The 11773-nt window shown below is 37.6% G+C and overlaps 1 pseudogene; it reads left to right on the top strand.

The window, feature by feature from the left end:
- Positions 1 to 1745: 1745 nt before the first annotated feature.
- Positions 1746 to 2489, top strand: LOC140640611 (ER lumen protein-retaining receptor 1 pseudogene; annotated as a pseudogene).
- Positions 2490 to 11773: the final 9284 nt, after the last annotated feature.

Raw genomic sequence — 11773 nt, 5'->3', positions numbered from 1 at the left:
ATTTTACAAATACCTCAGTGTATGGAAATCCATCAGGAAAATGACAAAATGATAAAAGAGAATGTTGTACAGGAATATTAGTGAAGATTGAAACTCCTGCTAAAAAAGCCATGCTACCGCTGAGAACATCATTAGAGCTATTAACCAACCAGTATGCAATGCCAAACCCACATACTTGTAGTGATTGATTAGAAAGTAACTGAATTTATACTTTGTGCACTGGGCCAAAAGAACAGAAATAATATAAACTTGCTACAAAGTAACAGGTTCTTTTTATATAATATATATCAAGGAAGCTTGTATATTTAATGCAATGAAAAAGTGAAATATTTCAAAAAATGTCACCAAGATTTTTAGGGAAGAGGAAATAAATTAAAGTAAGACATAAACAGGAGTAGGGACCAGTGATGAGGGAAGGATGTAAGCACCTTATATATTTTATTATCCATCACTACTTTGATTATAATTCTTAAAATTAATTGAACACTTTCTACTTGTCACCATTCACAATATTGTTTATATGTTAATCATCACAATTCTACAAAGTGTTAATGGTTGGCTCAGTCTACAAATAAGGAATCAGAGGCAAAGAGCAGATAATTAACTTTCCCAGTGGCATATGGTCAGTAAATGGCAGAACAAGGATGTGATGCCAAACTAATTCCAGGACAGATGTTTTTTACCACTCTACCATGATAGGCCAGATCCCTGCCTGTCCATAATATAACCTGATTTTAAAAATATATACTGTCTCCAAATCTAAGAAATTTGGAAGAAGCATGATCATAACTTGTACAATTTGGTGTTTTTAAGTGGTGTTCTTGTATGACATCTTTCCAAGAATATAGAAAAAAAAACACTGTATAGTATATTAGAAATAACAAATTCATTATAAAATGCCAAATTTTTATAAAGAATTATGCATATAAGAATAAGGCAAACTGTGTGATATTTATAAAGAAGCAATAGAATAATTTCCTAGTTATACTAAATAAAATGAACCCAGGTCCTGATTTAAACCTACTCAAATTCCAACTTTGCCACTTAAAGTTGTGTAAACTTAAATGAATCACTTAGCCTCAATGAGCTCGTGTTAAATGAGAACAGTAAATTAATTTATTTAACAGGGTTATATTGACAATTCCATGAGTTAACCTATATTGAATGTTTAGCAAAATATCTTACAAATAGTAAGCAATTAAACCAACCACCATAATTAAAAACTATGAAATAAGGGTTATTTTAGTTTTCCGTTGTAGTTAAACATCGGTATGCAAATAATTATAAGTTCATTCATGAGCCAAGGATGTATTTTAAAATAATATATTACATTCATCGAATTTTTATTTCTTTTAACATTAAAATTAAGAATAGTGTAGATATAATGAAATGGCAAAGGAAAAGAGTGCTTGACTGTTAAAATATTGTTAATATGCATAAAACACAAACAAAAAATTATTCTCATAGACTTGAGAATTTTTGGTATCAAAAAAGAAAAAAATTTGTACCAATTAAGAAAACTCAATTTGAGCCCTCCTCCCTCTTCCCAGCTCCTGCTCGGCCACCAGCTCCGGCCTCAGCTCCTCGTCCCAGAGCCCCCTCCCGGGAGCGGAGCCCACCCGAGGGCCCCTCTCCCGCCCCCCAGCCCAGCCACCGGGCCAGAACATCAGCCCCGGGGGGCAAACCAGCCCAGCCTGCCTCCCACCAGCCCTGCCCTGCCAGACCCCCCCCCCCCCCCCCAAAGCATGAATCTCTTCCGATTCCTGGGAGAGCCATCATCTTGCCATCATCCTGGTACTCCCACCTCCTAGCCATCATCTTGCCACTGCTCACAACCTGGAAGTCCGGCTCTTGTGCGGGGATTTCAGGGAAGAGCCAGGTCCTGTTTGCTGTGTTCACTGGCCGGTACCTGGACCTCTTCACCAACTGCATCTCACTGTACAACAGGTGCATGAAGGTGGTCTGCACTGCCTGATCCTTCACCACAGTCTGGCTGATTTACAGCAAGTTCAAAGCCACTTAGGATGGGAACCACGACACATTCCGAGTGGAGTTCCCCGTTGTTCCCACGGCCATCCTGGCATTCCTGGTCAACCATGACTTCACCCTCTAGAGGTCCTCTGGACCTTCTCCATCTACCTGGGGTCGGTAGCCATCCTGCCGCAGCCGTTCACGGTGAGCAAGAGGGCGGAGGCCGAGACCATCCCCAGCCACTGCCCGTTTGCTCTGGGCGTCCACCGCTGCTTTCTCGCTTCCACTGGCTCTGGCGCTACCTCTCCGAGGGCTTCTTCGACCTCATTGCCATCGTAGCAGGCCTAGTCCAGACTGTCCTCTACTGCGATTCCTTCCACCTCTACATCACCAAAGTCCTGAAGGGGAAGGAGCGGAGTTTGCTCGGCCATCCCTCTCCTCGGCACCCCGGCAGCCTGAGAGACCAGAGGAAGGCAGCGAAAGACCCACAAGAGCCTTCCCTTCCCGTCCAGGGGTGACTTTTTAAAGAACCAACCTCTCCGCACTCCCCAGCCCCCCCCCCCCACGCCAGGTTTCGAGGGGGGGTGGTGGAGGACCCAAGTCTTGGGGAGCTCAGGACCTGGGGTGTTTGTAGTTTTTTGCCTTTTAGAAAAGAAAAAAAAAGAATCTTTCCACTATTTAGTTTTTGATTCTGATGACTCCTTTCTCTTCTACTCTCTGGCCCCCAATTTTTATAGACTGTTTTTGAATGTCCCGTGGGGCAGGGTCGCATATCTTTTCCCTCCTCCAAACCGCTCGGCTCCCTCCCAGATCCTACCCTCCAGCCTCGCCAGTTGCCAAACACTAAATCTGCAGACACTCACCTGTCTGACCTCCCACCATGGCCATGAACACAGCCTTCCCCACAAAACCCCCCTCAAAGTTCAGGATTGGGAAGAGGGAGGAGGGGAGGAACAGTCTCCCTGATTTTTCAATATAATTTTTTTCCAGAGTTTGGGTTTTTTGGGCTTATCCTCATTTTTTGACAATTTAGGGGGGACGAGGGGCCGGGCATGGCAAGGGGGTTGGCCTGAGGGTCACCATTTGGCTCAACAGCCAAGTTTTTGTACAGAATTGATGGTTGATTCTTTGTTCTGTTGAAATAAACCAAGGAAAATGATGACTCTTTCACACACACACACAAAAAAAATCAATTTGATATTTGACTTTTAATGAAATGCATATCTTAGTTTACAACATAGGTAAGTAGTCCTTGTCAAATTATTCCATAAATGGTTCTATAATAAATACTTAGGTAAACAGATTTGATTGGCAGTTAATACTTCCCCAAACTAAGCTTTATCTTTATGCATTATAGGCATATTTTAAGAATAGTTCAATCTGTACATATTGACAAAAACTGACATGGAGTATATCAATTCAATACCATTTTTTTCCTTCTAAATATTTCAGTCTTTGAGTTCTAATAAAATGAAATATTTAAAATTTTATCTAATATTAGCTTGAAAGAACTTTCTGTAAAAATACCCTATACAGGATATGTTCTCTAGCCTATATTTTAATATATTTGCTTCAGGCTTTTTGCCTTTTAGCTCTATTAGTGGAACATCAGATCAGATTTTGCAAAAATACCAGTAAACAAAACCCCATGTTCACACTGTAATAATTTATTCTTAATCATAAACCCTGCTTAATCTCTATTGTACCCACAGCTATCCATAAACTATATTCTATATTTATGCTTTCTTAAAACATGAAATGCTTCAAAGTAGTTTATGCCTAATATCAGTTTATGTTTGGTACTAAAGTTTAGACTAAAAATGTGAATATGATTCAGTTTTAGCAAATAATGCGAATCTTACAGAGAATTCCAAAGAGCTTTATATGACTCATGTTTCTAAAACATAATTTTGCCCCACAGAATTATTCAGTAGTCAGATAGATGAAATTTTAAACTTCCCTTGACCAAATAAAATAGTGCAAGTAGCACAATGACAAAGGCGATAAAATTTGATCCTATAGTTAATCCTTTTTTTCTATTTCTAATCCAAATGCCAAAATATATATTGTTATTTTTTTCTACAACAGTATTCAAACACTGTCTAGTCAACCTAATGTGTACATGATGGACAGAAAATGCATTAGGAAGTGAGGCTCATTATTAACTTGTGCTTTCCTGCTATTTCCTACTTTTAGAGTAGAAAAAGGTTTACAGGATTATGTATAATTTTAGTTAACAAAAAAATCCTACCAAACTTTTACTCAATTTTGACTTAAATGGAATAACAGCACATTAATGCTTAATAAGGTAAAATCACCTATCCATAACATTAATGAAGGTCACAATTGAAATGTATGACTTTTATTTATCATGTGGTTCTTAAATTTAATGATTGAAAATCAAATTTTGAACAAGATGTCTAATTTTTATAACAACTGCCCTTAATTTCTGAAGAGTAAGTAGAAAATTATACAAATAATATGTATAAAGATGTAAGAAATGACTCTTTCAAAGTAAAAAAGGTTGTCTAAATAATTTGTAATTATATTCCTTAACATTTGTGTTTTCTTCATAGTATATATTTAATGCTGACATTCCTTCATGAGAACTTCTGCTGCCCTAATCATGGAATAAAGACATTGATATGCATATTCTATTACATTATTTTTTTAAAGATTTATTTAAATTTATTTTAGAGAGAGAGTGAGCAGGGGTTGAGGGCGGGAGACAGGACTAGAGGGAGAGACAATCTTAAGCAGACTCCTTGCTGAGCACAGAGCCCCATTCCGGCTCAATCACAGGACCCTGAGATCATGACCTGAATAGAAGTCAAGAATTGAGCATTTGGGCCACCCAGACACCTCATGTGTGTCAGTTATTTTAGATGGGTTAGGCCTTTTTAGAAGCAATTATGAAAAACAGCAGTCAAGGTGACAGCAAAGTTCCTCTAACCAAAACCAAAATGAGTAAATCATTCTTATTGTGGGCTAAATTCTTAAGTTATAGGAAAGTCAAGAGGCGTGGGTTTCTCTTTTTATGACAGATCCAACTTATTTCCTTTACCTTTGCCTGCTTTAGTTCCTCACTGCAGGCCCATTGATGGGCTCATGCTCAGCCTGTATCCTACCAAGTCCCAGAACAGAAGGGGGAATCTTACTGGAGGAAGACTGTATATGAACAGCAAACATCCTCTCCATCTAAAGTATATCTTTCCTCAGTTGAGGACTCAGTGTATCCAGGAGGCCCAGTCCAGTGTACCGCCTTTCCAGGCCACACATCTTCCTCCCATAAATAACACATTGTCCTAAAAAATAAATCATATAACACAAAGGAGAATAAATATCACTTCTAATCCTAGTGCACAGAGAAGCACTGTTACTTTTTTTGCTGTATATTCCTCTTGCTTTATGCTATATACACAACAAACCCACACACACAAGCCATACAGTATATCCCAAAACATTGCTTTAGGTTGGATTCTCTTATAAACAGACCCTGACTGATTTGGAGAAAAAAACCTTTTTTTTTTTTTTTTTTTTTTTACAGTAAACCCAAGAGCACCCATAGAGAAGAAGAGACATGCAGGTAGGAAAAAGCCCGCTGTGGGGGAATTAATAGATAAAGGATCACTGTGGGAGACCAAGGGTCAGTTCTGCTGGGAACCTCCTGGAAACAGTGGTGAGCATAGCTTAGAATTGTCCCACCCAATGAATGAGGAGCCAGGAGTATTTATTCACAAACTCATCGAATGTTAGCTGTGGGCTATCCTCAATGGTCTGAACTCTCTGCACTCCAGACTTGCCCTGCATATTCCTGCCGCCCGAGAAAGGCCTCAGGCAATTGGAGAATCAGTTCGACAGTGTCCAAGGATGGTGGGGAAGGGGAATCCAATATACTTATAGAATAATCCAGATTATTCTTACACTGCTTTATTGTATAAGCTTTCATACCAGTGTAGCCTTATCTTATTTTTACATAGTTTTAACATCTTTATCAGCATAACAGTTTTATAACAGGATATTACTGTATTATTTATTTCCTAGTTCCTACTACAGGAAATATACATATTCTATAAATTTGCTATTTTAATTAATAATACACCAACTTGTTTATTATTTCTTTAGAATAAAATCTTAGAAGTAGAATAGTGGAGTCAGCACATGATAAATTTTGACCGACATTTCCTCATTATCCATTCTAAAAGATGTACCGTTTTATATTCTCACAAATAGAACAGCTAAATGCCTATTTCCCCACATCTTTTCTGTGGCTTTGTTTTAACAACATTTCTAAACTTTACCTGCTTTTTTCTTTTAAATCTGAACTAGTCATACCGTGAAAGGCGAATTGCTCATTTATTTTGTTACCATGTTACCCATCAGGATGTTAGGTTTCTTTTCTGTAGAAACCCTGAGGAAACTCTTCCATCTTCTTTGATGAAGTCCTCTAAAATTTGAAGAACTTAATGTCATACTTCTGACATTCAGTATCTTCATCTACAATTTGAAAAGGTACTGCCATATTTTCTCTAACTAGACTTTTCCAAGGCAGTTGGTCTCTTGCTGAACCCAGAAGAGCCTTCAACACTTTTAATAAAAGTTGTCTTGACTTCCCCATGTTGCTGAAGTTGGCCATACAGATGAAGCTTAGATGTCATTCTCACATAGATAATACTCAAAACATATTTGTTGTTTTCAGTTTTATACCTTTTATAATTATACACATTTTTAAAACAAAAACACCTTTTTGTAATTGTATACGTTTAAAATTCAATGAAAATTATTTTCCTAGGCATTGATCAAAATTTTGCTTTAAGATTTTAATCATGAGTATGATGCAGAAACATTTCGAATTTGCTAGTGTTAATATATTCCACTATTTCACTGGGATGTTTGCAAATAATATCCAAGTAATAGTTATTCTCTTTATTTTTTATTTTTTTATTTTAAATTTAATTTTTTAAAAATTTTATTTATTTATTCATGAGACACACACACACACACACACACACAGAAAGAGAGAGAGAGAGAGAGAGAGAGGCAGAGACACAAGCAGGCTCCAAGCAGGGAGCCCAATGTGGGACTCGATCCCAGGTCTCCAGGATCACACCTGGGCTGAAGGCAGTGCTAAACCCCTGAGCCACCTGGGCTGCCCCTAGTTATTCTCTTTAATATTTTTAAACTCTATCCCAAGCTTTAAGAACATTCAAATATTTTATTTTTCAAAATATTTTGTTTATTTATTTTAGAGAGGGGGAGAGGAGTGAGAGAGGGAGAGAGAAAGAGAGAGAGAGAGAAACAAACTCCCTGCTGAGTGTGAAACCCTACAAGGTGCTCTATTCCACAATCCTGAGACAATGACCTGAGCCAAAATCAAGAGTCAGAAGCTCAGCCAGCTAAGCCAACCAGGCTCCCTAGAACATTTGGATATTTTAAAGAGAATCTGTTTTCCTACCATTTCTGGGTAGAAAGCTTCTGAATGAACAAGAAGTATTGTAACACTATATTTTGCTGGGGATATGTTTTATTAGTTATGCACCCAAGGAGCTATTTTGTTAATTTGAATCATACCATCCAAAATATTCTGCGACAATGGGGAAATTTCTGTCAAAATGTACGATTACTAGTCATTTAAAAAGGAATAAATTCTATTAAACTGATATGACATTTGATATCATTAAAATTAAGTAGACTTGGTTAGGTGCACTTAGAGACAGCTTAGGTTCTGCTTGTGGATCTTCTCTGCCTTTTATACCTGAGATAAGTACTAGAGCAAAACAATTAGGATAAAGCACTGATCTCAGCTAATTAATCAATACATAGTTCAAAACTTTTACAATACAACAAAATAGTGTGCCACTTAATATTAATATGTATATACATCCATTTCAGTTGGCTAACACATTCTCTCTACAAAATAAGCTCTGAATTTAAAAGTCAGGGTATACACCCATTCTATAACTTGACTCAAATAGGTATAATTCCTATCTCTTCTATTTTTTTTTCTTTTTAGTTCTCCTAGGTTCAGTAGCTGAAGCCTTTCCAGTAGAAGTTAAATTTTTAAATTGACTTCTCTTTTTCCTGAATAAGAACTCTTTGAAGCCACTCACTCTAAAACGCTAAATGACAGAATAAATACTGTCTACTCCCAAGTGGAAGTACTTGACTTTATCAGAAATAGTTAACTATCCCACTAAGAAAAGGTCTCACTCTCTCTGGTAGTGAGGTCTAGATAACCTGCAGAGTCCTTTCTTGACCCTGCTCTTAGTTCTAACTAAAAAAGGAAACTTTCTCAAATATGTCACTCTGCTGCCTGTCACTCTACCTTCCTTCAACCAGCATGACCTAACACCCATCTGCTGCATACCAGAAATACCATGTTATTCCTCCCTCTCCAGCATGTCCTTTGGAGAAAAAAATGTTTTGTTTTGTTTTTTTCTTAAAATTCTAAGTATCTAAGCTTGGTTGAAATAAAAGACATAAATTTGACAGAAGTGTCAACCTGTGTAGAAGATTTTTCCTCTACTAAATATACTCTTGTTTTATTCCTTTTGTCTAACAACTCAGATAATTGTGCTTTATTTTTTAAAAGATTTTATTTATTTATTTGAGAGAGACAGAGAGAGAAAACATGCAGAGAGAGAGAGAGAGAGAGAGAAAGAAGGAGACTCCCTGCTGGGCAGGGAGCCTGATGGGGAGCTCGATCCCAGGACCTGAGATCATAACCTAAGCCAAAGATAGATGCTTAATGAACAGAGCCACTCAGGTACCCTGATGATTGTGTTTTAAATAGAAAGAAATATATTATAGATAAGAAATAACCAGTATTAATTAATACTATCCAGACAGAATATTTTTATTTTGTTCTGTTTTGTTTTAGCTACTACAAACTTGCTCCTCTACATCACCTCCACACACCCCACACACATGCTATGGTTCATGAGATTTTGGAGGCTGAGCAACCCTAAGACTTGCAGTTGCAAGCTGGAGGCCCAGGACAGCTAATGGTGTAGTTCCACTCTGAGTCCAAAAATTTGAGAACCAGGGGAACTGATGATGTGCATTCTAGTCTAACAGCTGGTAGGCTTGAGACACCAAAAGAGCTGTAGTTTCTTTTCTTTTTTTTTTTTTTTTTTTTTTGTAGTTTCAAGTATAGTCTGAAAGCAGGAAAACACTGATGTTCCAGCTCAACAGTCAGAGGAGAAGTTCTTTCTTTTATTCTTGGTTCTTGGGATGATTAGCCTTTTTTTTTTTTTTCTTTTCTGTTTGGGCCATCAACTCATTTGGTGAGGGTCACTCACATTAGGAAGAGCAATCTGCTTTACTCAGTCTAACAACTCAAAAGTTAATCTCATCCAAAAACAGCCTCACAGACACACCAGAATAATGATTCATGGTTCACAAATACCTTGGTACCTTGTGTCCCAATTAGGTTAACACATCAAATGAATCATTATACCATAGGTCATCTGGCCTGAATGAATAATCTAATAAAAAATAAGGACCTCATTTTTTTTTTCTGATGCAAAAAAAGTTTTATTTGTTGTTGCTTTTTTTTTTTTTGTAGTTTCAGGTTTTTAATTTAAATTCCAGCTAACATATTAACATATAGTATAATACAAGTTTCGGGAGTAGATTTAGGGATTCATCACTTACATACAACACCCAGTGCTTATCACAAATGTCCTCCTTAATATTCATCACCCATTTAACCCTTCCCCTCACCTACCTCCCCTCCAGTAACCCTCAGTTTGTTCTCTATAGTTAAGAGTCTCTTATGATTCTCTTGTTTTTCTTCCCTTACGTTAATCTATTTTGTTTCTTGAATTCCACCAGTGAAATCATATGGTATTTGTCTTTCCCTGACTGACTTATTTTACTTGACAAAATTCACTCTAGATCCTTCTACATCATTGCAAGTGGCAAGATTTCATTCTTTTTGATGGCTGAGTAATATTGTATTGTATCTAGATCTAGATCTAGATGGATAGATAAATCTCACAACTTTTTTTTTTTATTTAAAGATTCTATTTATTTATTCATGAGAGACAGAGAGAGAGGCAGAGACATAGGCAGAGGGAGAAGCAGGCTCCATGCAGGGAGCCTGATGTGGGACTCGGTCCCGGAACTCCAGGATCAAGCCCTGGGCCGAAGGCAGGAGCTAAACTGCTGAGCCACCCAGGCATCGCCGATCTTACAACCTCTTTATCCATTTAAAAGTTGATGGACATTTGGGCTCTTTCTATAATTTGATTATTGTAGATAATGATGCTATAAACACCAGGGTGACTGTTTCCCTTTGAATCAGTATTTTTGTATCCTTTGAGTGAATACCTAGTAATGCAATTGCTGTTTTATAGAGTAGTTCTATTTTTTAACTTTTTGAGGAACCTCCATACTGTTTTTCAGAGTGGCTGTACCAGTTTTCATTGCCCCGAATGGTGTAAGAGGGTTCCCCTTTCTCCACATCCTTGCCAACACCTGTTGTTTCTGTGTTGTTAATTTTAGCCATTCTGACAGGTGAGAGGTGATATCTCATTGTAGTTTTGACATAATAAGCACTTGGAAGACATGGTCAAAGAGAACTTCACTGTAATGTAAAGGAAGGGCAGGAGTTGGGCAGAGTGGACGTGGGGGAGTGGGTGGGTGGTAGGAGGTGAAGGATAAAGAAAGGAGCATCAACAAAGCCAAGATTCTGGTTACAGAATGTAGCTGCTGAGACCAACCTTAGCCTCTCAGGGTGTCCATGATTAAAAACAACAACTACAACTACAAAACAATCTGGAGGCAAAATACAGTCACTTTCTGATTGATCTGAGGTTTCAAATATATACTGATAGGCAGATCTACTTTGAGAGGGATGGCCCAAGATTTAAAAGATAAAGATATCCTAGTTTGATACTATGAGTGAAGAAGCATCAATGTCATCATTGTGGTTAATTTATCCACCCAAGTCCCAACACATGATGATAAAGTTTTCTCTACATTAGTGTTTAATTAGGTGCCAAGAATTCTGACATAGCTAACATAGTGGGAAGCATGGAGATGGGCTGGGGAGAATGTAAAGAGGTTCCCTGTAAGCTATTCAGCTAGTGTGAAACGGTTTTGCTGCATTGGCTCATCTTGCAGAGCTTGAGAGCTACCTGCAAAGCCATTCACTTTAAGTAGATGCACTGCTGAGATGACTTTCTTTTTAAATCTACTTGATTTCTTACTTTTAGGAAACTTTTTATTAAAATATAATATTCACATTAAAAAGTGCACATCCAATAAGTGTAAATATGAATTTTTCAACTGCTGAGCATACCCCTGCAAGTGCTTTCAGAACAAGAAATAGAACATTACCATCCTACACAAGTACTCCTTATGCTTCTCAGTAACGAACTGCCCCCTGACAAGGGTAACCATTACTTGAACTTCTAGACAGACAGGTTAGTTTTGCCTATGTCTGAACTTAATTTAAATGGAAAATATACCAATCATTTAAACATGTTTTTAAGAGCAGTATTAAGAAATCAAATATTATACTTTGAACCTACACTCTATCACAGCTCTTAAACAAGTTCTTCAGCCCAGATTATTATTATTATTTTTTTGGTCTTACATAGGGTTCTCATTTGTCTGGACTAAGGTCTCTTTTACTCTGTACTTGTCTTATTTTGGCCACTTCCTCATCATTTACCTTAGAACTTGCCTGCAGATTGGTCCCAGCAACTGGACTCTGATGTTTCTTTCCTTTGTCACTTGCTTGTATATGCCCTGTGTTCCTCCTGTTTCCCAAATGGCCAGTTGAATCTCCCCA

This window comes from Canis lupus, chromosome 9 (assembly GCF_048164855.1).
Source record: "Canis lupus baileyi chromosome 9, mCanLup2.hap1, whole genome shotgun sequence".
Taxonomy (NCBI): Eukaryota; Metazoa; Chordata; class Mammalia; order Carnivora; family Canidae; genus Canis; species Canis lupus.
The sequence above is the reverse complement of the archived record's forward strand: the minus strand, read 5'-3'. Positions and strand labels throughout refer to the sequence as shown.